General features: G+C 37.3%; 2 long non-coding RNA genes across 2 annotated transcripts; one reads left to right on the forward strand and one right to left on the reverse strand.

Moving 5' to 3' along the window:
* Positions 1-2,684: 2,684 nt before the first annotated feature.
* Positions 2,685-4,674, forward strand: LOC137473342 (uncharacterized). The gene is made up of 2 exons (XR_010998696.1): positions 2,685-3,045; positions 3,151-4,674. It is a non-coding gene; the product is annotated as an uncharacterized lncRNA (long non-coding RNA).
* A 5,630-nt stretch (positions 4,675-10,304) lies between these two features.
* Positions 10,305-11,357, reverse strand: LOC137472111 (uncharacterized). Its single transcript, XR_010998024.1, has 2 exons — positions 10,757-11,357; positions 10,305-10,387 (listed from the first exon to the last, which is right to left on the reverse strand). It is a non-coding gene; the product is annotated as an uncharacterized lncRNA (long non-coding RNA).
* Positions 11,358-12,025: the final 668 nt, after the last annotated feature.

A 12,025-nucleotide genomic window follows, 5' to 3' on the forward strand; every position in this document is an offset into this window, starting at 1 on the left:
AACTCTTGATCAAAGAGCATTTCAGCAAGATTAGAATACTCAATCCTGTTGCTCTAAAATGCTGCATTTTTCATAACAAAGCATGTCAGCACAACCAGCTGGAGATATAGTGGGGGAAGGTCAGTCGTGATATCCTGGAGGTGGTATTTGTCATACCACACACAGCAGTTTCAGAAAATCTTAGCACTTGCAGGAAGGGGTCAGTCAGTTATTACTATATGGATTGTAGGGCCAAAAAGGAGAGAAGTGCTTCTCAATACAGCCAGGAGAGAAACAGACTCTTCCACAAGATGATTTAAAGCTCCTAAACTCTTGAAGTAGTGAAATACTGCTTAGAGATTTGCCTCCAAACTATAGCATCTGTCATATGCTGTCAGGACAAGCTTTACACTAGCTTGTCCTGAAATTTAGACAGGAAATACTCCCTTAAGTGATATTAGAAAATAAAAATAACTTTAAAAAGAAGGTATATATTGTTAAAAACACCTTTGTCCTAGACCATTTCCATTGAAACATTCAGTCAGAGGCTCAGCAACAACTCAGGAGAAGAAAACAAAGATACAGAGCTGAAAGCAGACTGCAGCTGTGTGTAGTCTGAAGCAGTATTGCTCAATGAAAAATAACATCATGATAGCAAGGCAGCTTCCAACATTTTCACAAAGATTTTCTTAACTTATGGGACCATATTAATGGTCTGCCTAGAGAATTTTTCCCAACACGAAGAAAAAGATATGGACATGCTATATTTGGGCTTAGGGAAAAAAAGATTAGAGAAGAAAGAAAAAGTGGATAACAAAGGAAATTTATTCCCGGGCTGTTGTATAAGAATTAGTTAAAGCTATATTTAAAATCCTGAAGAGTTTATCTTGAAGCTCCTCATTGACCTATGATGATCAGAATTCAGTGAAAGAATTGTGTCATTTATAGTCATGATTATGCATGAGGGTGTGATAGCTGTAAATTAATTTTGATTACTCTCCAAATTTTACAGAAACTACAATTCTGCATGAAGTGAAATTTTAAAACAGCACAGTTGTTTCCCAAAAATATACAATAAAACCCTCACTGAAATGGTGTTTTATACTTCAAATTCACACCATATGAAGGTATATTTTTGAGATAATACGTTTCTCTCTGCCTCTAAATAAAAGCCTTAAGATTAGGTGCTTTTTTTTTTTTTGTGGGTTTTTTTTTTAATAAGGTGCTGAAGCCAAACACAGTTCTTCAAATGTCTCTGCAGAACAACTGAAACTGATGTGATTCCTACCACCTGACTGACAAACAGCCATCACAATAAGTGGCCAGAATCAGTTTTTGGCTGCCCTGCACTTCTTGAAATCCTTCTGAATTTCAGGTGATTGCCTTGGCCCCTTATCTACCATAGGATTATGGAAATAAACTGACACTGTGGAAGCTGTCAGTGAAGTATCATTAAACCTCTGTGGTAAAGGGGTTCAGAATACATAGTAATCTTTAAGCTACTGACAAGCAATTTAGTTTTTGAGAAATAGCTGATTAAGCAAGGGTCATAGAAACCTCAGTGTTCAGACTGAAAATGTATTATGAATAAATTTACGTGTGCTTTTACAAAACTTGCCCATTTTTATACTTGAATTCACTTTGTTTCACCTGGTCAGTATTTTTCAGGTTCCATTACTGCTGCTTGGGTTTAGGGAAAAAGTTAAATTTTGGGGTGGGTTCTGAAGAAAGTTCAAACTGCTTCTGGCATTCCTGGGCTGAAAGCTCTGAAGCTCAGGAAATTTCTCTAACTCTTGACATTTTATCACCCTGTGTAGTATTACATCTGTGTTCTTTATCTCTGTCAATTATTTTCATGAGAAGATAGCGTTTGATGTAATCTGTTCCCAGAGTGGAATGTCCAAAGTATTGCTAAAAAATACTTTTGCTCATTAGTCACAGGGTGAATGAATTATTATGGTTGAATGGTCCTCATCTGAGTGGAAAGGATGCAATGGGTAGGAAAAAAATATCTGTGAGATGAGATGTATTATTAACTTCAGATAGTTCTGGACGTGGTTGTACAAAACTGCCCACTTGGAGTCAACAGTTATAAAAGCCAATTAGGTAACAGTTAACACTTATCTAACTTAATGGCTATAGTCAACTCATAAAGCACATGTCTACACCCTGGTTTTTGCTGCGTGCCACAGCATGAGCCACTGAACTGGGTTGTTGCTTGCCAGCTTACATCTCTAATGCTGCTGATCTACATCTATACTGGTATCAAGAGAGCCATTCACATCCTGATGTCCCAAGCTATTGCATGTCTTGGTGCCCATACAGGGCACACACAGCTCTCATGTCTGTGCTCACCAGCCACCTGCCTCATGCACTTTACACTGGGTTAGGTAACACCGCTGCCTCTGACTCTTGTTTTTTCTAGTCCTACAGAAAAGCCTGGGATCCCCTGTGGGATTCTGGAATCCCCTGTGGTGCTCTCAGAGGCAGAAAATATTTTGCCTCTATAAAGCCAGAAATGGGACCTTCTGTGCTCCATAGACATCTCCTTTCTTGCTGAGCATGAACATTAAAGATTAGGGCCAAATCCTGAAGTGGCTGCTCTCTGGCATGCAGAACTTGTTTTTTAGCACACTGTTTGGTGGTTCTCATAATGATGGAGGGCATCTCTGGTTGCTCTTGAGAACACAATGCTCTCGGGAAATTCTTGGGATTGTTTCGAAGGGAGAGAGAGAATTGCACTTAGCAATTCACGTTTCTACACTGTCAAGGAATGCTCAGCTACAAAAATTTCCTCCCAGCAGTTCAAGTAAGTCTGAGGTGGATCTAGCTTCACTGTCTCTGACTATATCTGGTGGGCAAAAGGAGAGGAAGAAAGAGAAAAAAAAATTGCCAGATTGACAAGGTAGAAGTACTTGTGGACTGGTGTTCGAGGAACAGATTCCCTGCCTTTTATGTTTCACAGAAGTTTCATTTCAGAAGTGTCTGTCTGTAGTATTTATTACATATTGGTACATGGAAAATAAATTTCAGAGAACAATTTCTCTAAATTTCCAAGTCTCTATAGTCTCTATAGTCTCCAAGTCTCTATAGTCTCTATAGTCTCCAAGTCTCCAAGTCTCTATAGTCTCTATAGTCTCCAAGTCTCCAAGTCTCTATAGTCTCTCCAAGCCTAGCTTCTATACTATTAACTCTATTACCTTAGAAAGTTTTTATATTAATTGAATTATTTGAAGTCTTAATCTTACTGCTGTGCTTTGCAAGAGGGAAAGTTCAGTATCTGTAGAATCATTCAAGAAAATACTGGGATTCAAGATAACTTTATGTCTTTTAGATGCTTTGGCTTTTGGTGTTTTTTTTTTCTTGTCAGGGTTTCTATTGTTTGCTGGACAAGCCCTTTGTTGGAATGCTTCCAAAATCAAAGAAGTCAATTCATTTGTTTCATATTCCAGTGATTTTTTAAATGTTTGTCTTGAAATCTGCATTTGTTGAAAAGTATAGTTATTTATTTGTTTGGCTTTTGTTTATATTCTCATTATAATGCAGAAATGGGCAAAATAAATTTTGTGCACATGAGAGAAACACAGAGACAGTAAGAAATATTTCTGGTACATGGAACTTATAAGAGACACGAACCTCAAAGAATTTACTTCTAAAAAAACAACCAGATATCCTATGGTTAAACATTTATTTGAAGTGAATCTTTAAAAATACCAAAGGTCTGTCTTCACAAGTGAACACTTTTAGCATGACTAAAAAATTTGTAAGGTAAGAAAGATAAGGTTTGTCTGAGACTTGAATTGATTAAAGAGTGAAGAAATGCACTTTTTGGGGGGAAGACAAGATGTTTTCACTAGGCTGTCACTTATTAACACCCAAGTACATTTTTACCTTGAAGGATAATATGCCACTGTGATTTTTTTGTTCAATGTGATCATCAAAACATAATTTTTGGTACTTGACAGGGAAGATAAATGGAGGATATGAAAAGCAGATGACTAAATGAAACTACACAGTCTTAATTTTTATTGCCTGAATCTCTTTCTGTATTTGATGGTAAATATATTACATTGGTATGTTTTGCAGTTAAATAAACAATCAGTCAAACAAAGCCTTTGAGGGCTTATTTAAATAGAAATATGTGATGTGGATTTAGTAGAGTAGAAATCCAAGGTCTGTGTAATTTAGAACCTTGTGTAATTTTCCCATTGGTAAATCACACGTGATCTCCCTCACAGCAGTGACCTTAGTTAGATTTTGATATGGCAGTAACTGTAGCCATAAATCATATTAAACTCCATGCTACATCATTTCTAGGAAATAAAATTTCACAGTCTACACTAACTCCATCATCAACTCATTTTCCCAGCATTCATTACATTTGCAATTCATCAATTGATTCTATTTGCCATATGATGCAATACATTACTAATAACATGAGAAAGTAGATTGCAATATGAATTACAGACTAGATGGCTGGGGTTTTCTCACACTTTTGAGAAATCCTTTTGTGGGTGCTTCTCTTTGTTATACTTTTTGTTGATACATATTGAAGGGTTTAGGAATTCTGGCAGTCATCTAGACACCTTAATGGGTACTCAGAAGCTGTACAGTCAGATTCTTCATTTCCTAAATGATTTTTATATTATTAACTGGAAACAAATTGCAGGATTAACTGTTTTTTTAGTCAGCAACCCTCTGCACTTAAAAAGTATGACAGCTCCCTCTTCACTAGGTGAATAGAGGAACCAAGTTGCAAGAATTAATAGGCAGCAAAAGCATGAGCACTGGAAGTCTTCAGGAAAAGATACACTGAAGTAGCATTGCCAGCAATTAAATGTCCACATAGATACATGTAACTCATACTGCCCAGTGCCAAGCCTTGCTCCAAAAATTAGTGTATGAAAGTCAGCCTACCAAACCACATTGTTCCACAGGTTAGAGCAAAACTAAGCAAGGAGAAAAGCAGCTTTTCTAGTCCAGGATGTGACATAGCAGACAGTGCTTCTCATTATTTCATCCACAGTTCTCTTCTTAAAAGCACACTAAGGTTTTGCATCACCTTGGTAACTGCAGATCTTGGAGCAGATATTTTAAATATCATAAAGACAATGGCAGTATGCCTCCTGCTATGAAACTCCCATCAAGTTGACCTGGTCCAGGGTTCCATTCCAGAAAATGATTTCACAACATTGAATTAAATCAAGATTTCTACTCACAGTTTTTTTCAACAGATTTCAGTGTTAGGTATTTGTTGGAGCCTGGTACCTATTAAGATATTTTCCCTGAAAATTTAGTCATATTACTCAAAGGATGTAAAAGGCAGTAGTCAGACATAACCAGTTAGTATCAAAAGAAATACAAAACTGTTATTTTATTTCATCATTTTGTATATGAATACTCTGAGGTTTTCCTTTTGGTTTTCTTGTTGTTTTGTTGTTGTTGTTTTTGTTTTTAATTTGCATTTAACAAGGCTGTTTAGGTCAAAGTAATAGTCATGTGCTTGTTCTTACTGTCAGTAGAGTGTGAGGTAGCTGCTTTTTCTCTCTGTATGATTTTTCTGATCTGTACAAATTGAGATGTTCCTAGTTATTAAAATGAAAACTGGTAAAAAAATATCAATTTTTCTGAATTTTTCTGGCACTGTCTCTTCTCTTCAATGTAACCTTTGACAGAACTAAATAGTGGCAAGTTTGAGGCCACTTTTTAAAAGCATCTTGCTAAAATTAGCCTTATTTAGAAGGTGTGAATGAGGACAGTGTGAAAGTTCCTGTTCAGCAGAAGAAGTCATAACAAATGTATCAGAGTATTGTTGGGAGGAAGTACACCAAAGCCTCTTTCAAGCTGAATTAAAAACAAACAAACAAACAAACAACCCACAAAAAACAACAAAAAAAACTAAAACCCAAACACCATAAACCCCCACATAAGTAGCACTAAAGAATAGAAAATATGTTTCTGTTATTGTTGGTCGATGACACATTGTATTAGACAGGTGCAAGTCTTCATTTCTCTGAACAATACCCATCCTCCTTTCCCCTGAACTACTCTTTTTGTTTTAATGGAGGATTTTGTTGCTTGATTAGGAATCTAATTCTGCAATACACGGAACTCACCCAAACTTAAGGGGCTTTAATTGGGAGGATTAAAGTAATTAAGGAATCACGGAATCATAGAATATGCTCAGCTGGAAGGGACCCAAAAGGTTCACCAAATCCAATTCCTGACCCTGTGCAGGACATCCCAAAAATCTTCCCAGGGGGTGTGCAACACCTTGCAATATTGAGACCTGAATTAAAGGCATTTCTTCTTTTGCCTTTGAACAGGCTTCCAGTTAAGTTCTATTCAATGAATGAGAATTTCTGTGTTGACACCTTCAGTATTGCAATACATACAGTCTTTGTCACCTTTTTACTATCAGGTTTAACATAAATACCAACACGTGCTCAGTATCTGAACCTCTTCTTTGGTCTTTATAGGACTTGAGTTGGAACTACAGTGAACTTCTTATTGTATCCTTGTGATGTAAGGGTGAAGGGGTCAGCAAAACTCTTTTGCTCCTGTTGTCACTACAATGCTCTCTCCTTTTTGAAAAGGAAAGGAAAAACAACTAACTTGCAGCAAATCCATCCATGATACAGTTCACATGAACCCACTTTAGGTCCAGAACTTCAGGAGCTGATTTGGAAAACTCCACAGGTACTCAATGCAGGCTGGAGGGAACCATTCAGTGCATCTACACTGCACTGCTGCTCTGACTGCTGCTCTGAAAGAGAAAGAGAGGAAAAGAAGCTAAGTTAGAAGCCTGTAGTTCTAAAGCATGAATGTTATGTGTAGTGTAAGAGGAGTAACATCAATCCATCTCTCTGACACTGCTGCACCACAGTCTTGTCAAAGTATTCTGATAACAAGCTGGGCAAGACAGCATCAAATTCACTGGGAAGCTGCTCATGCAAGCTCAAGTGACAATGATAGTCCGAGCCACTTTTGGACGACCTTCACCACTTTCTGATTTCTCTGAGAGGAGCTGGCTCCCACATTGCACTGCCAGATCCACCCCCACTCCCATATGTGATCAATCCCTGTGGACAAGAAGACTGACACAGCTCGTAGAGGCTAACTATTAATGTGCAGTAACACTTCTGCCTTCCATACTGGGCATGGGAAAGTCCACACTGCATAGACTGATGTGTTGGAAATGTGCCTAGCAATACAGAAAGCCAGAGGGTTTTTGTTTTGTTTTGTTTTGTTTGTTTTTTGTTTTTTAATTCTATTCCATTTTCAGCATTCTTGATTTTCTGGCAAATTTCTATGCACTCTGATGGCTTATTTTTCCCACAAAACTGGAGAGTTTATAAAAAGTGTAATAGTCAGGAACTGTACCTTGTCTGACTTTTAAAGGCAAGCAAGTTTCCTTACTAACATCTCAATGCAGTGAATATGGCAGTGGGATTAAGGGCAGAGGATGGAGTGGAGAGAAGACAGAAAGTTTCTGGAAGTTTTTGGCTGCTGAAAAAGAAAGTGAGAGTCTCACCTAAACAACACACTGCAATGTCAGCACAACATCTACTAGAGACCAGGGAATCTGACAAAAGAGAGTAGGGGAAAAATCCAAGGTCCCTCTTCTTGAACCCAGTTACTTTAGTAAACCAATATGCATTTCCTTTCTTTCTACTACGGCTCGTTTCCCTTTCACTTGTGTGGTGCCAGAGTTAAAACGTAAAGGTTTTGCTATGAAATCCTGTTTCTTTTTCACTTTCCTCTACTCAGGCTTCCTGTAATGTTTTCTTACTAAATTCCTGAAGTTCTGTCATATTGAAGTTTCAGTATTAGCAGTTTGACTCTTCTTTGATTGTTTTAGCATGGACACACAATTCCTCCTTTTAAGCAATTTTGTCTGAATTATCCTCTTTTCTTAAGGTTCTCCTACTTGAATAAAATACTTAATTACCTTCCATTTTTCATACTTCCATGAGCCAGCTGTTTAAAATATATGAAAAATTTTCTACAAATCTGAAATTGCAAGTAAAAAGATTAAATCAACTTCCTGAAGCTGTAGTCAAGACACAATAAAAGCAACACAATCTTGGTTTGAATGACATATAGAAATACAGGAAGTATTAGTGTCCTGTAGCCTGCATAGAGCACCTGGTAAGCTCCTATATGAAAGAGTCCACATTTCTTTTCATCCATATTCAAGAAACAGGAATTAACTTTGAATGGGTGTAAGAAAAGGCAATTAGCATGATCAGGGATATGAAGAACCTACTATACATGACTGAAAGTTTTTGCTTATTGAGCCTGGCAAAATAAAATCAGAGATAATATGGTAACTTCCTAAAAACATATTTGAAAAGAAAAGGGTGAAGGAAGGTTATTCCAACTAGAGGATAGTACTGACACTCTAAAAAAGAATAAAAATATAAATAATCTATGGATTCACTTGAGGATGAAACAATGAGGGCAATTGTCTTGTGACAGCTGGCAGTTCTTTCACAACATTTTTCTTTGCAGTTTCCATACTTACTATGTGGTGTCTTGTGCATCAGCATTTTAACAAATGTAAAGACCAGCCAAAGAATAAGAAATTATAATGCAAACATAGACATATACAGATGTATTATGCAAATACTCATTCACATTTAAAGTCATGACTCATTGCTTTCTACATGTTAGTTTGTTTACTTCTGCTTAAGTGGCTATGGGCAGGAATGAGGTACATATGTGGGTGGCCAGAGGGGATAAAGTAGTATTATTGACAACATGAGAAAAATAAAGTCTTCTATCACTTGTTGCCCAGTTAAGCTCAGCACATTTCAGGTATCAAAAGAAAAAAATAATAATATTGCATGACTCATACTTTTTATTCAAGAAAATGAATAGCAATGTACAGAAAGGTGGTGGGTACAAATCCATCATATGAAAAATACCCTAGATTTCGTACCCTAGAATCCTCTGGTAGGTTCAAAGAATTTTGCTGGATACATTTTCAAGGATGATATCATCTCTTCCTGATGAATAGTAACTGCAGGAATGGAACAATACAACCATTTTGTGGGTGCCAGTGGCAGTTGTCGGAAGTTATCTATGTGATATTTTTCTTTGAAGAAAAATCTTGAAGAGCAAATGTTCTAAATCATGAAGAAAAATTCTGTGCAATATCCAAAATTTTGCATTCTTCCTTACCACTTAAAAATTTAGCTTCATCTCATCAAAAAGCTGCAAACATGTCATTTTAATCAACTTCAGAGTACATATATGCATAATGTATACTTAGTTATAAAGTATACACATCAAAACACTGATGAGCAAAGACATATGCAATGTACCTAGTCATAGAATCTGTGACATCTCTGTAGTCAATTACAAGCCCCAGTTGTAAACATTATTTTCCTTGGGGAATATTTCAGTAATTAATGAATGCAGTGATGGAGCAGAGTGTACTGACATTATGGTTTCCCCAGTGGTATAACTAGAACTGAATGATTCAGAGAACTTCCTTCCCACCATGCTAGGCAGAGCTGAACTTAAAAATGTGTCAGTATATATTTATACTCCTTCTTTTGCAAGGGCAGAAGGGCTGTTTAAGTCTTTCACATCTGGCTGCTCTCTCCCACCCTTTTCCTGTGGGAAGTTCTTCTCTTACATCTTCGGCCATAGAGAAGGGAAGAATAGCTGTTTGAGGGACTGCACAGCAACCCAAAGGTCAGTGAAATCTTCCTGGGAAAGCTGATTAAAAGTATTACTTTATTCTCAAAAGTGATTTTTAAAAAATTTTGGTCAGTTTTCTGAGCAGCAGAGACATGCTGAACCACAGAAACTGATTTAGGAGAGCTGGAGGTTGTGATGAGCTGGAGCTCAAGGATACAGTGTTAAACTGCTGAACTGAAACTAAAATGTATGGTGAACATCAAAGTAATAGACTGTTAATTAATTAAAGACCAGTGCCATTATGTTGAATTGCCTTTGGCAAAAATTAACTATCTGACTGAAATGTGTAGAGCAGTTCATGTTTCTCATGATGTGTCCGCAGTACACAACTGGCATGGAGTGTTAAAGTGCCTCTAGACTTTTGGAGAACCAAGTTCACATGTCAGGAAAAATATAATAGCAGAGACACAAATCTCTATATAAATAGTTACCGGAATCCAGAATCAAAAACTTGTTAAAAGATAACCTTAGCATCCTTTACACAGAAACATACAAACCTTTACACAGACATTTGTTCTCAACTGAGAACTTTTTTTCCCAGAAGCTCAATGAGACTGCATTCATATCTGGTTATTCATAGTTTCTTTATAAATCACAGGCAAGGTACTTTCTTCCCTCTAAACTGAAAGTTTGGACTCTTCATGACAGCTGAGTGTCTGAGGACATTAAGTCATGGAGTCTATGGATTCTGTTGATGCTGGGAAAGAAAAAAAGTTTATGGTTCAGAAGCTATTCTGAGCTTGCAGAACTGATGAGAGTAACAGTACCCAACAGCACCACTTTTACAGGACCATATTTAAGCTTTAGCATTTAAATTCTGCTGCAACACATTGTAGCTCTCTTTCTGCTGCTCCCCTTACCAGACAAGCCTGCAGTGGCAGATGCTAATTTTGTGCTGTACTCCACGGAGTAATGCATGTGATGAGTAAATGCATAAGTAGTGCATACAATTTCTGAATTTAACTAGCAGCTTCACATAGATCACATTGAAAAACTTGCAGCTATTTCATGTCTTAGAAAAAGTCAAAACCCAAAATCACTACCCCGACTTAATTTAAGAGATTACCTCCTTAACTTCTCTCAGACAAATTAAGGTGTCAATTCGATGTACAGGTCATGTGGAAAAGTAAAAGAGATGAAAAGAAGCCAATCCTCACAGTCCCATAAGGCACATTTCTTTCTCTAAACGGGCCAAAACTCACGCTGCTGGTTCAGCTTCAGCAGGTCACCTAATACTGTCTTACTGAGGCCACTCATGTGATTCATTATGGCTAATCAAACCCTAAGTACTTAAGCAAATTCTGATCCCAGAAGAGACTGTGCTGAGCCTGCGAACAGAGACTGCTAAGCAATGGTTAACATGTCAGCAACCTACTAAAAACTGAAACAAAAAGTTTGTTTTCTTTGCTGATGAGTCTGGGCAAGTTTCTTGCCATGTGCCTTCTACTTTCAAAAGTTTCACTGACATGGCCTCAGTTGCTCAATGCCCGAGACTTGCCATAGATTGCTGGAGGTAGTTATTAGTTACCTCGGGGTTGTTCACTGAAAAACAGGAGATGATTGCAGCTCTCCTGCCACTCCCCCGTACACTCCCCCTGGTACACCCCCTTGAAGTCTCAAATGGCAAGCCTGCTTTAGGCAGCTGAGGATCAAGTCCTGCTAGAACTTTTTTCCTAGTGGGGAAATTAATTATTTCCTAGCAATAATTCATTTTTGACTCTACACGGACAAGTTCTCTAAAGAAAATCAATCCTCCACTGTTAAAAATTGTCATCCAGTGTTCATGGAAATATTCTTTTAAATCTTCATATTTTTTTTTTCCCTACAGATGGGTAATTATTACTTACAGAGATACACTATTTTTCCATGATTTATTTAAATGACCTTTTACTGTTGCTCAGTCTAATAAAATTCAGGGGTTTTTATTTATTAACGTGGATTAAAAAGACGTCTTGGCTTTTTTCTCTTTTACAAACATTTTTTCCCCCTCTGTGTTTGTATTTTAAAAGTTTAAAGGACAATCTATCCTGAATAATAAACGTTCTTAGTTATCTAATGGTTAAATGTAGTCCAGGAGATGAACCTTCTGCTCTGCTGCATAATTCTGTCATGGCCATATTAGCATTAACCTGTTTGCAAGGAAGAATACCTTCATTTTTACAGCATTTGCATTCCTCAAAGGACAATGTCTATGAATAACTTTGCCATGAGCTAGGTGGTGAAGAGGGAGGAGGCTAGAGCTTAGCTGCTCCCCCCAGGTCACCAGCCAGCACAGCTCACAAGTACATGTTTAAACTTCAAGAGATTAGGTTTACTATATGTTCATTAAGTATAT

Source organism: Anomalospiza imberbis, chromosome 4, assembly GCF_031753505.1.
Source record: "Anomalospiza imberbis isolate Cuckoo-Finch-1a 21T00152 chromosome 4, ASM3175350v1, whole genome shotgun sequence".
In the NCBI taxonomy this organism is placed as follows: Eukaryota; Metazoa; Chordata; class Aves; order Passeriformes; family Viduidae; genus Anomalospiza; species Anomalospiza imberbis.